Below are 16,339 nucleotides of genomic sequence, written 5' to 3' on the forward strand. Positions count from 1 at the left end.
TTGAGATTGATTCATTTGTATTCTTTTAACATAGAATAATTTCTATTTTCATTTTCTCCAAATAAATACCACTAAAAAAAAAAAAAAAAAACACTTGGACAAAGATTCCAGAAACATCCTGCGAAACAAGAAGAAAAATATGAAAAAGAAAATTCAAACTTGGCCAGCTTCATGGTCATATGTTAAAATGTCAAAGACATTGTGTTTGATGGACAAAATTTTGGCCTAATTTTATTTCTCTGATAAACTTTAATGATTTGTCAGCCACAAGTGCCAGAATTGTTTTAGGATTTGGACTACATAGTTTTAAAAAAGAATCTAAATTTCTCTGTGCTGTAGGATTTTTCTGTTTTAAATGCTAATTTTAATACATCTTGAAGGTGATTTTAACAAATACATCTTTTTCTTAGAATTTTATTCTACGTATTACAGTCATTTATTATCATTTTTAGATATTTATTCGATTATCTGTACTAAGTGATTTTTTAAAAACTTAACTTCCAATTTATTACATCTTACATGGAATATTTCACATCTTCATCCAAAATATTTTAACCTCAGTTAGCTCTGTTCTCCTTCTTATGAAATCCCTTTGTGTTTTTTTCCCCTATGTGAGGTTCCAAAGACAGACTAAATTCTAGATGGTGAATGAGTTTCCTAGATCTTCATTTGTCATGAGCAAAGCTTTCATAAGGAGTATATATCCGATAGTAGTATTAATAAAGCACTCTCAAATCCTTATGGTTCCTTTGGTGGTTTCTCAAAGGATAACCAAAAATGGCAACACATTTTTGTTTTAATTGTTCTTTATAACATGTTCCTGAGTCTCTCTCTCTCTCTCTCTCTCTCTCTTTCCTCCTTTTTTTCTCTCTCTCTCCCCCACCCCGTTCTCTCCTTCTTTCTCCCTCTTTCTCTCTGGTTTTTCCTCTTTTCTCTCTCTCCCTGTCTTATTCTCACTCTCTCACTTTCTCTGAATAATTTTGGAACCATCTAATAGAATTCATAGTTGAAATATAAGCCAGGATTGTTTTCTCAGGAGGAAACGATGCATGAAAGCATCCATTATTATCCAGTAATTATGCTATATTCTATATATGTATTTTCTCCAATTATCCAGAAAAATCAGACAGAGGCTTGAATCATTTGGACAATTGTATAAAATGTCTGCTGTGGTGCTAGTGAAGACACGCAAAGGGTATGACCTACAATTTGACAGAGACAGAGATTTTGGTTATACTCAACATCTAACAGTCAAATATTTATTTTCTCTTCTCTAAAATGTCAAAAAAAATTGGGGGGCGGGGAAGTAGGTTGCAAAGGATAGTGTTGTTTGGCTTCCCCATGATTCTTCCAAAATACGCTCCTATTTTCTCAGGAAGAAAGAGGAAGAGGATGAAGAAGAGGGGGAGGTGGAGAAGGAGAACAACCACGATCATCAAGATAAAGAGTATTTGAATAACTCTTGATTATACTTAAAGGGCTTTCCAACAGTATGCCCCATGGACGTTCCAAGAAATTTTTGAGATTCACATGTGATGTAAAGGGGTAGAAGAAAAGTGATAGAAGATCTGATAACTCATTCATAGGACATACAGGTATAACATCAGCCTAGAAACATTACAGCCACTTTTATACATTTTAATTGAACTCAGCTTTGACATCATCTTAACAGCTTTTTCTATAGCATTAAGCTAGGCTAGACATCAATGATTGCAGCCTTGAACATTTGATAAACACGTATTTGCTGTGATAATTTCAGTACTTTAATTTTTTGCCACATATACAGGCTAGTTCCACTATTCGTATAGCCTGAGTCATAATTTGGAAATGGGGTTGGCATAATCAGGAGTTGCCCACGCCCTTGCACCATTGTATCCATGGCAATATAACATTGGCTGCTAAATGTGAGTGAACTGTGAACAGAAAGTCTCCATGGTTCCCTCTTCTCTTCTAAATGAGCTATTAGGAGATCATGACCAAGGCCACTGGCAGAGTAAACAAGGACTGAGGAACCGGCTGTAGGTGGCACCATCTGTGACAATTCAAAACCACCCTTTAACAATCTGCTAGGCAATTATGGAGCTGGATGGGGTACACTCGTAACAGTTCAAGTCATGAAAAATAGGATAGAGAAAAGTAATATCTGTTATTTAATCTGCTTGGCAGTGGCTTAAAGTAAATCTTTATTCCAAATAATTTTGGTACCATCGTAAGTTTGGATTGTCCTTTCAGAGCCCGAGACAAAGTACAATTTAAGCTGTTATAAATTGAAGGAGGTACAGAGCATATCAGCCCCATTAATGTTTGAATTTTCTTGCATTGGCAATGTAAAGACATGCCAAAATGTTGTTAATTTCTTGGGGTCCAGAGAGCTCTAGAGAGCCAAGATTTCTCTAGCTCCATTCACTCTTTCTTCTGGTACCCAATTGTGACTTCCCTTTCATGGAGAGGAGAGGCTTTCATCTTAGAACTTCTGAAGAATTTGTAACTCTGAGGGTGGATAAAAAAATGTATGCTTTTTTTTCCAAGCCCAAGGAGAGGAAATTTTTCACATACATCTTGGGCATATCTGTATGAACAGGAAGAATTTGTCATGAGTTGATGTGTCTTTTTACACAGTGGTACTGATATAATTTTTAAATATTATGTTTTAATAAAGTTGGACTAGTGATATGAGATCATAATAGAAAGCAACAGAAATTCTCCCAGGTCCATTGGAACAATGACTAACTATAGCTTAATCAGGCACATTTACAGATCTAAAAAAAAAAAAAAAAATAGGTACCATCAATGAGACAAGAAGAAAGCAGGGCTGGAACAGGAGATTCAAAACTATGTTGGGGAGTGATGGGCTGCTTCTGCTGAACACATCTTCCATGAAGTGCTGTAGGTCAGACGAGCACCAGGAGATTCATGCTACTGCAGAAATACTCTCCCTGGTGTCCTTACCGCTATGAAGTAACAGCGTATATTTTCTCTGTCAACTTTGAGATCTTAACCAAGAGAGTAGAAAGTCTTTGAGTTCCTGAGCTGTTCTGGGGAGAGGCATCTACCAACAGGAGATGTGAGAGTGGCCCCAAGTCCTGGTCTGGTTAATGTAAGCAAGGTAGGAGGCGGGGAGCAAGAGTTGGCCAGGAGCTCAAATCTTGGCTTTTCCTTTCCACTGAAGTGTAAGCTCCTGGAGGACAAGACTGAATCTGGTTTCCTCAACACTTCATTCATTCATTCATTCATTCATTCATTCATGCTACCAACATAATTGTTGGTATGTCATAGGTACTTAAAAACACATGATGAATGAACAAATTGAATAGTGAATTAATTGCCCCAACATTGAATGTGTGATCTGCAGCAACTCAACGGTCCTTGGTCCCCTCACCTGATGAATCACGGATTGGGCTCCTTGGATCTCTGAGGACCCTAAAGATCGCATATTCTGCGATTCTGTTTCTCTTGTAGACACTTGTAGGCCAAAAAGGATGGTGGAGTGCACAGGGATGAAGGGCACTGAAAGAAAGAGAAAGGGAAGGAGAAAGATGAGCAGGTGTTTCCCATATGGACCACACACCCCCAAGTACAAGACAGGGTAATTATATTTATACAGAAATTGTTACGTTCTCTTCTGTATTGTCACTGCAGGGATGTGGCTTCTCCAATGCTATACTATTTACTGCAGAGTTGGTTTCCAGGCCTTCATTTCAACAACCCCACTACACAAGAGAAAAAAGCTGTGTCTCTTTCTTTAAGACATGAGCTAAGTCCTCTCTCCTCTATGAATTTTTCTGGGATTGACCCAGTTCTTTCTTGTCACCTTCCTTAAACATGAAGAAGTATCTACATGTCCGTCCCATTTAGAATCTGCTACCTGTACCATTACCCAGTTTTTTTCAGCCTCTGATGCCCATTTGGAGCCCCTCCCAGCACCAATTCGACAGTGCTCCACCTGCCTTATTTTGGTTGATGACAAAGCTATAAAAATAAAATGCAATTAAGTGGGAGTGTTACTTAAAGAATCCCAATATTGTTAGTATCAATTAAATGTTTACTGGATTTTTTTTTTCTGATGAGAAAACGGAAAGGATGACTGATTGCCAACGTGGAAGGGGTTGTGTTGTGGCTGAAACCAACAGGAGGCAGAGCCAGTTAAAACCTGGTTTCAAATTCAGGACCTTCTATTTATCAGCCATGTAACCTAGGCAAGGTTTTCAATCCTCGTGAGCTTTAGTTTGCTCCCTTGCAATGCAGGAGTAATAATAGCTTCTCCATCATTGCTCTGCAGAATTCTGTGCCTAGCATTAGTATGCATACTATGTGCACTAGACCCTACCATCACTTCTTCCCTACTAAAAAGAAAGAACAACTGTTCTTGAACTCTTTTCTTATGCTGTGGCCATACAGGGGTGAGCATAAAGCAGGGATGTTGAGAAGTAATGTAATGGAAAAGTCAGCCATGATAGCTATGGAACTAATACAGTGTTCAACAGGTGGAAAGATATATGAAATTAGATGATTTAACCCCTAAAAGCTCAAGATAATTTCTCATAGTCTTTAAGTATCTCCCTCAAAGCCAAGTCTCAACAGAGTCCATCCAGAGTGCACTAAACACTTTTACACAATCGCTTACATTCCACTAATGTTTTGCTCGTGTAGATGTTAGATATGATGTTTGGCACTTACCGGAGCCATTTCTTTTGAAGATAACTAAAAAATTATAATCCTTGCTCTAAAGAGTTCAAATGAAGAAACCTATGATGACACATATGTAATAAATCATGGTACCATGTATTAATGGCTATAATAAAAGTAGGAAAAAAGTGTCACAGAAGGTTGAATTAATTTAACCTTTCAAATTCTCAGTTAAAATGACAGCTGGAAGCATAGACGCATTATGACAAAAATAACTCATACCACCAATTTGCAGAAATGTATTTGGAAATGATAAAACCTGAGCCAGCCGATTAATGGCCATCAAGCTGGTCAATAATGTAGGATCAATGCCAAATAAAAAGGATGCGAAAGATCAGTGAGAAACATGGCTTGTGATTATGCTTAAGTCATTCTTCTTCAACATCCCCTTAACAACATCCACTAATTACTCTTTATGATATTGTGTTGAGTGATAAGTATCATTATGCAAAGGCAAGATTTTGAAATACCAGGGTTTTTAGGGCCTTTCACAAGAGATGTTCAATGTGAGACCTGAGTACTTCCTCAGAGACAGGATTGCTAATAAATTCTTGATATTATATCTTAGGAGACTCCTCTAGCTAAGAGCATAAATAGCAGAATCAGTAATGCATGACCTGGAGTCCCAGTTCCATTCTTTAGTAGCCGGGTGACCTTGGAAGAGTTACTGAACTTCTCTGAGATCCAATTTCCTCATTGAGTCAAAGGTGTTGATGCATTTTCCTAGAAGTATTATTTTAATGTTGGAATGAGTTAATGCTTATAAGCCCTTGGAAAACTATAAGGGTTCAATAAACAGCAACGATTGTTGTAGCCGTTACACTTATTTTTGGATATAATGGCCATGATCTGGTTAACTACCAAAGGATGGGACCAGCTGGAAAAGGCTCGGAGCAGAATTGGGAGCTGCCCCTTAAGACAGAAGGAAACTAACGTGAGTCCTTACTATGTGTGGCATTTTGCAAAATACTCCATGTTTTGAATTTTAAATTGTTTTTCCATGTATTCCTCACAATAACTTTGCAAGGGAGCAACCAGACCTAATGCCCAAGCCCAGGCTCTTTCCTCTAAAACATGGCAGCTTCCAGGCACTGCAACAGGCACTGCTGAGAGGGTGGTCCCTACTGCAGTGGTTTAATGTGTAGAAAAACCAGAGCAGTGGTTCTCAGGAACCCAACCCGGCAGCAGGAGGCCTACCTCCTGGAAGTCCTTCAGTGACGGTGAGATGTCAGATGTTGAGCTGGAGCTCAGGGGAGGCTCCAGGAGAGGACTGCAAAAACACAACAGAACAGGACCTTCCTCCCCAGACTAGAGGACTAGGAAGAAAGTTAAAACAGTCTCTCAGACCTAGGAAATGATACAGAAATCCAGGAAAAACAGCAAGATACAGGGCAGGGGCAATGCATCTTCTGATAAGCACAGATATTGGAATTGAGAGCCCAGAATATTAGCAAGGGACATTAGCCAGCTACCTGGATACCACCAAGTAGGGTTTTTATTTTATTTTACTTTCAGCCACTGGAACTCCGCGTTATCACTTTATTGCCTCTCAACTCCAAATGCACCCTTTTACATGTGAGATAAACAGTGAAATTCCTTTAAATAGGTCTTCTTTAAAGTGAACATGATGTTAATCTTGCTCAGTAAATGGTGCTGGGCACGGGAGAGGAAAAGGCTTTACGGTGCTGGCTGGAAGGCATGGCGTGTAGGTGGAAAAACGCCTAGTAGAGACTGGTACGCCAACAGATCCTCCGTGATCTTATGGTTATTCTTGGATCATAGTTAATAATATAACACCCAGACTCTGCATTCTAATTTACAAAGCCCATGTGACCCTTCTGACATACACTTACCTTCCCCTGGTTCCTGAATACGCTAAGTTTCCTTTCTGGCTAGCCCTCTACAGTGGCCAGATGGTAGTGGTCTACTATCTACCTAGAAAATTCTCTTCTTGATCATTCTACCAGAGTCACTGCCCCTCCCCAGTATAGCACTGTAAGGCAGTTTTCCAAGTCACTGTTTATAAATGCTTTATTAATATTTTCCCATAATTACCACTTACTAAAATTATCTTGCTAATTATTTCCCCCACCCTCACCCTCCACCTGTACTCCCCAGTCCTTATCCAAAAGGACAGAGACCATGCCTGTCATCTCCAACATCTCCAGCATTTAGCACAGTCCTGGCATCTGGAAGGGCTCGGTAAACATTTTTCAGAGGAATGAATGATAAATGTAGAGCTCTGATGGAAGCTTCCATACCTAGGTCTCAGCCCTAGGTCTCAGCACCCCCCACACCACCCTTCTGTGGCCACTAAGGCATCTTAGTGGAATCCCAGGATTCTCAGAAACTGTCCTAGGTAGGGCCTATGAAGCGAGCTCCTTAATCTCATTCTCCTCTTGAAATCATGACCGTTCCAGGCGCCTGGACAGGCAGCTGAGTCGGTTAAACATCTGACTCTTGATTTCAGCTCAGGTCATGGTCTCCTGATTCATGAGTTCAAGCCCCTCATCGGGCTCTGTGCTGATAGTGTAGAACCTGCTTGGGATTCTCTCCCTCTCTCTCTCTGCCCTTTCCTTGCTTGTGTGTGCATGCTCTCTTTCTCTCAAAATGAATAAATGAACTTAAAAAAAAAAAAGAAAAGAAAACACGAGACAAGTCTCCAACCTAACAGCCAGCTCTGGGGAACCAAAGAGGCAGAGCCTGGGGACTGGGCTGCACAAGAAAGTTTGCCAGAGGCCATGTTGAAGGACTAGAGTCTAACTCTTGCTTCTCACTGTGGTAGACAGCCTGCTCACTGCTATAAACAAGAGATAGAGTATAGGTGCCATTTATCTTAATTTTAGTACTATTATTATTTTTTGTCAATGGGAGATTTTAGAGAAAAATACCTCTACACCCAGAATCATAAGTTCCTAGGGCAGAAGAACGTTGGCATTCCCTAGTGCTGCCTCCTGCTCGAATTGCCTTTTGACCATCCACTTCTGGGAACAATAATAATGACCTATTTCAAACAATAGTGGAACGGAGACCTTCTCCTGCCCTCTGGCCTAGCGAGGAGAAGGTGCTGATGGCTATTCTGGGGTTGGGGGTAAAAGGGTCACTTCAATAGCAGAGGTAAGTCTGACCACAAAGAAAGTGAAAACCAGAGCTGTCACGTTGTCAGAAAGAGAGAGAAGGAATGGAATGAAGTCATGCAGCCCTTTGGGCAAGCCCTGGAGGGAGGGCTTAAAGAACTTGTAAAATCAGGATCATCTCTGGCCACCCTCTCAACCCTCCAGGCGGGCTCTGAGGTCTGAACCCAGAGGCAAAGTAAAAATCACAGAAAAGGAGAGCCAAGGTTTGAAAGGCAGAGCGTGGAACCAGAGTTTTCTGAACTATAGCTATGATTGTATCTGTTACCTCTCAGGAGATGCTCTCTGTGAAACGCACCTTTTCAGAAACTGTCCTTCTCTGCAAAAGAAGGTCCAAGACAGTGAGCTCAGAAGTGTACGATGTACAGGGGCGCCCGGGTGGCTCAGTCAATTATGCATCCTGCTCTTGATTTCAGCTCAGGTCATGATCTCACGGATTGTGAGTTCAAGCCCCGCATCTGGCTCTGCACTGAGAACACGGAGCCTGCATGGGATTCTCTCTCTCGCACTCGCTCTGCCTCCCCACCCCCTGCTCATACTGTCTCTCTCTCTCTCAAAATAAATAAACTTAAAAATAATTTAAAAAAAGAAATCTATGAGATATTAATCAAATATGTAATATCTAGCAGTTGATATTTTCTTGGTGACTGAAATTTCTCAGCCCTATCCATGGACATCCACAGAAGATGAACTATGGTATTTATAATCACACAGATTTGACTTACAAATTAGATGATTATTTAAGGCAGAGTAGAGAAAAAGCATAGTTTTTTTTGTTTTTTTTTTTTTTTTTTTTTTTTTGCCATAGCTATCAAGTATAGCTTTAGGCGGTTCATATGAGATGCAGCATGATGTCCTTAATAGCTTTGTTTCGTTTGATCATAATGACATAATTATTCCTAATTATTAGCAATGGTAATAGCTAGCATTCGTTGATCACCATGGGCCAGACACCATACTTCACAGTTTATGCACATAAATCTCACAAGAATCCAAGGAGGCAGACCGTATTACTCTTACCATTTATCAGATGAGAAAACTGAGACTTGAGGAAACGGAGTAATGTGGCCAAGGTCCCACAGCTAACAGGTGGGAGCACTGCAGTGCAGACCCTATGTTGCTGCCTGTACTCGGGAAACCCATTAATCTTCCTAACGTACCTCGCCCGCCATGCAGTCAGGAAATGGGAATTCTAGGCTCAGTACATGCCTGAGTTCAGAAGTGCATGAAAGCCCCGTGCAATAAGAAGAAATTCCATATGGCTAACGAGTAGTATCTGAGGAGGAGTCAGTGGGAAGTGGGGGCTGAAGAGGCGATCGGGAGCCAGATTTTGCAGATGTGTAAGCATGAAAGGTGTTTAATTTTTACCCTACAGGCAATCGGGATATTTTGCATTTTGCATTTTGAGCAAGGCAATGTGATATTTAAACTTTACATTCAGAAAAGTTGCTGTATTGGAAAGGAGGAAAATTGAATGCCGGAAGTAGAGTAATAAGGGTGTTGAAATGGTCCGGCTAAGACATGGTGGGAGCCTGAATTGAGGCGATGGCTATGGGAATGGAGAAACAATAGACCAAACACATCTGAAAAAGGTAGACTCAACCAAACTTTGTGATTGACCTGATACAGGAGAGTGGAAAAGAAAAGAATCAAGGGTAACTGCCAGGTTTTCAACTAGGACAGAAAGGGAAGCAGGAGAGGGATTTGAAGCGATGCCTTATTTTGCAGCAAAGTGGGAAGCTGATAGGTTCTATTTAGGACATAGGAGTTTGGGATGTTTATTTCCTCCAGGTCAGCGAAGACAGAAAAATGAGATCTAATATTGGTACAGCGAAAGCAGGGAGCCATTTATGTTCACATGAACAATTGTGATCTCAATAGGTATCATTTGCATTCTGTTTTCAAAAAATGCCTATGTCTCTAAAACCACATGTTGTTTTTAAAGACTGGATGAGAAAGTAAACTTATGAAGAGCAAAATACCCTCGTAATAGAGTAAACAACTTGTTCTGACTTAAATGAAAACAAGTAAAAGGTTAAAAATAATCACGCTGTGCACCCCTCGATGAGCCACAGCGAGCAAAATGCATTTTGTCATGGTGGGGTGGCAGTAAAGTGTTCAAAAGCACCATAAAAGTAGAATTCTCCAAAAAGTAATGCAGGTGTCTAGGTCAAATGCAAATAAAGAAGTATGCAAATTGAGCTATACTTGACTACAAAATCAGATGCTTAAGAACATTTCAGGAAAGTGAAGTTTAGTCTCACAAAATTCACCCGGTCCTCATTATAATACGTTTCCCATTTGTGCCATTCATTCAATGCACTAAATGCATGATGGGGCTCCAGTTAAGTAGATTTAGAAGCTGATTATGCTGCATTAAATGTATTCACTTCAATTTTAGCAAGATTTTTTTCCTTTAAAAGGATTATTAAACCAAGAAAAGTAGGAGGTAAGATGGAAAATAAAATATCTTTTGGTGATTCGATAACACGATTAGAAAATAGAATGCCTTCATGATATCATGTAAGAACATACGTTCTCACACACTTGATTTAAATAACTAAAGAATACATTTCAGTTTCATTAAATAAAATTAAAACAATTGCTTGTATGCTGTACTTGAAACCTCTGTATACATTATTTCAACCCCTGAGACTGTATTTCTCTTGAAATACCAATTTTTGTTATAAAGGTATGTTTTTTGTTTCCTTTTAGAAATGCACAGGACACTCAACAACTAAGAAAAAAATATATCAGAAAGAATACTCTTGCAGGTGTTTAGAAGAGTTGGCTCTGCCATGAAGAATGAACGTCATCAACAAATGCCTTAATTAATACTCTGATCTCGAAAATGCAGATGTTGAATTACATTATATGATCTCTAAGTCTCTCTTAGCTCTGAAAAATATAAGCTTCTGGGAAAAGCTAGTTGGATGCTATTGTTTGATCTTGCCCTCAATCAGCTTCTATTTAAAGTTCGAGAAAACAAGGTGTAATGACCAACATTATGAAATTATCTATCTAAACGTACTTGTGACTTTATCGCTTCAGATGAATTATATTGTACGCTCATCAGAGCTACCTAAAGTTCAGTAGTTTGCAATACAGCACATCTCATTTATTTCGAAGTGAGCCCCAAAGAGAAGTAGGCAAAGAAGAGAATGATTGACAAGAAAAGAGAATTTCAGCCATATATCAACTCTGTCATAATTGTATATGGCATGAATAACCTAGCCTATGTACTTGCAGAAGGCCCTTTTCATGGAGTGTTTTGTTTTGTTTTGTTTTGTTTTAAATTAGAAAGCACACTCCTTTAAATAGGACTTAGGACCATATGCGTGCATTTATGATGGGTAAAAGAGAATTTTTATGGGTAGCATACCGTTTTAAAAATTAATACTAATCACTATAGCAAGGATAATATTTTATAGTATACTATGTCCTATTTTATAACATTTAAAAGGGCAGTTACAATAAATGCAAAGGCATCTGTAAAATATACAGAACAAGCAACTTGCCTGAGCTCACATTGTTCCTGAACAATAAGGATTTGCTGATTTTTCCCATTTCTCAAATATCGGGGGACACATCCAGACACACGGATAGTTTCTCTTCTTCCTTTTTCTTCACTGTCTTCTTTTGGAACAATCTAACTAATCTTCAACTTATGGCTCACTTTTTCTCTCATGTTTTCTGACTCTTTATGTTCTACATTTGAAGATTTTTGTTTGTTTCTAAACATTTTCTTCCAAACCTTCTATTGACCTCTTTCTCTTTTGACAAATACATTTTAAATGTTCAGGAGCTCTTGCTTGCTTAAGAAGGACGACTCCTTCTTAATAGCATATTAAAATATGGTATGGTGTGCTTGGGTGGCTCAGTTGGTTAGGCACGTGACTTTGTCTCAGGTCATGATCGCATAGTTTGTGAGTTTGAGCCCCGCGTCGGGTGGGTGAGTTTGAACCTGGCAGTAGGTTCTATGTTTAGAGCTAAGAGCCTAGAACTTGCTTCAGATTCTGTGTCTCCCTCTCTTTCTGTCCCCACCCCCTACACGTTCTGTCTGTCTGTCTCTCTCTCTCCCTCAAAAAATGAATAAACATTGAAAACATTTAAATATGGTAAACAAAAATAGTTGATTTTATTTAATAGGTATAAAATTTCCTTGAATTTTTATAAATATTGACTAGACTTTTATACCTTCCCTGTTCCTGAATCACCTCATTTTCCTTTTGATAAGTTTTTCCATTTGTGTGGATTATTTCCTCAAAAGCCTGACGATTCTTTGTTATCTTTTCACATTTAAAATCTAGGCGACAGAAAGGCTTACTGAGGAGTCTGTAGGCTTGGGTGGAGTTTTTTTGATGGATGCTTTAATTTAGCATAAATGGGTCCGAGTTCACCGTTATACTGGAGGCACCCTCCCTTAGATGCTAAAATGTGAAGGGTTTTTCTCTAGGTCACTGGATTCACATTATTTATATTATTTCCTTCTAATAATACCTTCCAGTTCTATAGGAAAAATACAAAACCCGAAACTTCTGTATTTCATCCATTGTTGTTTTGACTGGGAAATAAACATTTTGCAGTTAGGGATTTTACAAACAGGTAAAGGAAAGAGGGCTGTCAGCCATTGTATATGCAGACCTCTTATTAACACCTCTGATTTTTGATCTATTTCTCAGTTGTGTCCACGGGTCGTGGTTCTCTGATAGGTGGGTCCTTTTTTTTTTTCCTGACCACAGCAATCTCACTGTTGATGCTGTGAGCTGATGCTCTTACCCTTTGTTTCTCATGTAATGCTCTTCCATCTGTGTTTTATCTTCCAGGAATTGGTTGAAATCTGTAGGTAGATGGTATCCACTGTTTGGCTTTAGAATTGTACCATTTTTATAAAATTTATATTTATTTTAATGAGCACCGGTTAGGCATTAAGACCGAATCTACTTTAAGTATCGCCTCCTTCTATAAGCCAACTTCCTGTAGGAAAAAGAGGCCATCATGTAGGAGCTGAATGTTGGAAATGAGCCCCAACACAAAGATGATTGACATACCCTGAGACCAGTGTCAGATGAACTTTTCCAAGTGTTTTTTTATACTCTCTTCAAAATTAACTCTTCTATTTATAAATGAATAGATCTCCAGAAGTCTAATGTGCAATCCTACGATTTTTACTTAAAATATTCATTAGACAGTACACTTTTCTTTAAGATTCTATTTTATCTCTTTTGTTGGATTGTTAGCTATAACTTTTTAAGTTAGTGGTTGCAGGGCATCTGGCTGGGTCAGTTAGAAGAACACGAAACTCTTGATCTCAGGGTCATGAGCTTGAGCCCCACACTGGGTGTAGAGATCACATAAACAAACAAACAAAAAAACAAATAAAATTTTTAAAAATGTATAAAATAATAAATACATAGATTAATTAAGTAATTCATTCATGGTTGCTTTAGAGTTTATAGTATATATTTTAACTTGTTGCAGTCTACCTTCACGTGATATTATACCACTTCACATGTTGTATAAGTACCTTATAATACATCCTTTTCTCCCTTCTGACCTTTATGCTATGATTTTCATATTTTTACTTTCACATATGCTATACAACTGAATTGCATTGCTATTATTACTGTTTAAAGCATTAATTATCTTTAAAGATACTTAAATGATAAGAAATATTTACTATATTTTTTTCTATTAAATTACTGTTATTAGTTCTTTCCATTTCTTTGCAGAATCCATATTTCCATCTGGTAAAATCTTCTTTCTTTTCTAAGAACTTCTTTTAACACTTCTTATACTGCAGATCTGCTGGTGATAGAGGTTTTTCAACCTTTTATATATATGAATCTTTATTTCAGTGTTGTTTTTAAAGATATTTTAATTCAGTGTAGAATTCTAAATTTATGGTGTTTTTTTTTTTTATTTTGGTACGTTAAAAGATGTTGCTCTAGGATCTTCTCACTTTCACTCTTTCAGATGATAAACCTTCTGCAATACTTATCTTTGTTCCTCTGTACATCATGTGATTTTTTTTTCCCCTCTGGCTACTTCTGAAGTTTTTCTCTTTATCATTGGTTTTGAACACCATTTGATTTGTAGGATGCAGACCTCTTATTTGTGCCTTTATACAGCTTTCTTCATGTATCTTGTGATTGGGATTTGCCAAGCTTCTTAGATCTGTGGGCTTATAATCTTTACAAAATTTGGAAAATTTTCAATCATCATTTCTTCAAGTGTGTTTTCTACCTATCAGTCTTTTGGACGCTCCAATTACATATATATTAAACCACTGGAAGTTTCCCCATGGCTTACTACTGTTCTTTTCATTTTCTTTTCTTTCTTTCTTTCTTTTTTTTGTAGTAGTTGTTGTTTGTTTTCTTTCATTTGAAATGGTTTCTAATGTTATGCCTTCAAGTTCATTGATCTTTCTTTTACAATGCCCAACCTGCCGCTAATACCATCCAGTATATTTTTCATCTCAGACATTACAGTTTTTAACAGAAAGTTTTATTTATTTGTTTTTCATATGTTAACTTTTTGCATTTATGGAATATAGATATAATAATTATTTTTATATTCTTATTTGCTAATTCTAACACCTGTGTCAATACTGAGTCGGTTTTGACTGATTGATATTCCTGCTTCTTCCATAAATAGTAATTTTGATTGAATGCCAAATATTGTGAATATTACCTTGTTAGAGCTAGATGATTTTTGTATTTGTATAAATATTCTGGAGCTTTGTTTCAGAATGCAGTTACATTATTTGGAAGTAGTTTGGCCCTTTTGTGTCATTCATTTAAGATTTCTTACATGGGATCAGAACAATTCCCAGTCTAGGACTGATATTTCTCACCACTAAGGCAAGATCTTTTTAAGAAATCTACCCAGTATATATGAATCTTGAGGTTTTCCAGTATGGCTGACGGGAAAAAGCGCTAGTCCAGCTGTGTTTGTCTGCTGGGCACTTTTACGTCTAATCCTTTTAGATGCTTCTTCTCCTAGCTTTGGACGGTTCCTCACATGCATGTGCATATCAGTATTCAGTTAGATTCTAGAGGAGAACCATCTACAGTTCTCTGGAGTATTTTTTCTGTACAGTTCTGTCTTCTCCAGTCCTCTGTCCTGTGAACCCTAGCTGGTTTTCCCAGACTCTCAGACCTATCTCCTGGACTCAGGGAATACACCAGACTCTGCCCGGATCCTCCTTCCCTATGCTGTGGATTGCGGCATCTCTCCTGACAGTAAGCTGGGGCAATCATAGGACTTGTTTCCTCTTAGGGACCGCTGAACTCCATTGCCTGATGTCCAGTGTCCCACAAAGCATTGTTTTATATATTTTATCCATCTGTGTGCTGTTGTTTCAGGCAGGAAGAGAAATGTGATATTGGTTACTATATCTTAAGCTATTAAGTTATGTTTCTCATGGTACCTGGAGGCCATGGAAGCCCCCAGAGGGAATGACATTGTGTATGTGGCACAAGAACAGCAGAAGTTGGTGACATAAAGAAATCAAAAGGACTGTGATAAAGGGAGCCTTTGAATTAAAGTCATATACATGTATGACTAGCGGCCTCAGGAGTCTAAGGAGTGGAAAAAAACCACAAAATCTGAGATTCAAGAACATCTCAATATTCTGGAATCCTAGAAGGATGGGACTTACAGTCGAAAACAGGTTTTTTTGTGTGCAAAACCAGAACAAATGCTCCTTGATGATAGCACTTTTAGAGTATAAAGCATAATAGATACATGATAAATAGATATATAGGTAGATGGATAACAATAGTTAACATTTATAGAGTTCTTAGCCGGGCATTATTACTGTTTAATAAGTATTAATTCATGTGATCTTTATAACAACAGTATGATGTAGGAACTAATATTATTCCCATTGTGTATATGAGAAATAGAAAGTATAGAGAAGATTAAAATTTTGTCCACATTCACATGACTATTGAATAAAACTCGACTTGAACTCAAGTAGTATCGCTCCAGAGCCTAGATTCTTAGCCTTCACACATTCTCTCCACTCTCTAGCTACATAAGTAGAGAAACACACAGTTTCTATGTCTAGAAGAAGCAGCTAAATTTTCACATCACATCCTGGGTATTCTACAGTAGGATGAGATTATTCTGCTTTTAATCTTAGCTTCTACTTCCTATCCCTTTGTGCAATCTTCACTTTTAAGAAACAGACATGTTGGGTTGCCTGGATGGCTCAGTTGGTTAAGCTTCTGACTTTGGCTCAGGTAGTTATCTCATGGTTCATGAGTTGGAGCCCCATATCAGGCTCTGTGCTGACAGTTTGGAGCCTGGAGCCTGCTTCAGATTCTGTGTCTCCCTCTCTCTCTCTGCCCCTCCCCAGCTTGTGCTTTCTCTCTCTCTCTCTCTCTCTCTCTCTCTCTCTCTCTCTCAAAAATAAATACAAATTTAAAAAATTTAATATTTTTTTTAAAATGAAACAGACATGTTGATCAGGTTTGAAGTGAGAAAGAAACTCAGAAACCTCAGAAGAGATG

The sequence above is a fragment of the Herpailurus yagouaroundi genome, unplaced genomic scaffold (assembly GCF_014898765.1).
Source record: "Herpailurus yagouaroundi ecotype Mexico unplaced genomic scaffold, PumYag 202, whole genome shotgun sequence".
NCBI classification, from domain to species: Eukaryota; Metazoa; Chordata; class Mammalia; order Carnivora; family Felidae; genus Herpailurus; species Herpailurus yagouaroundi.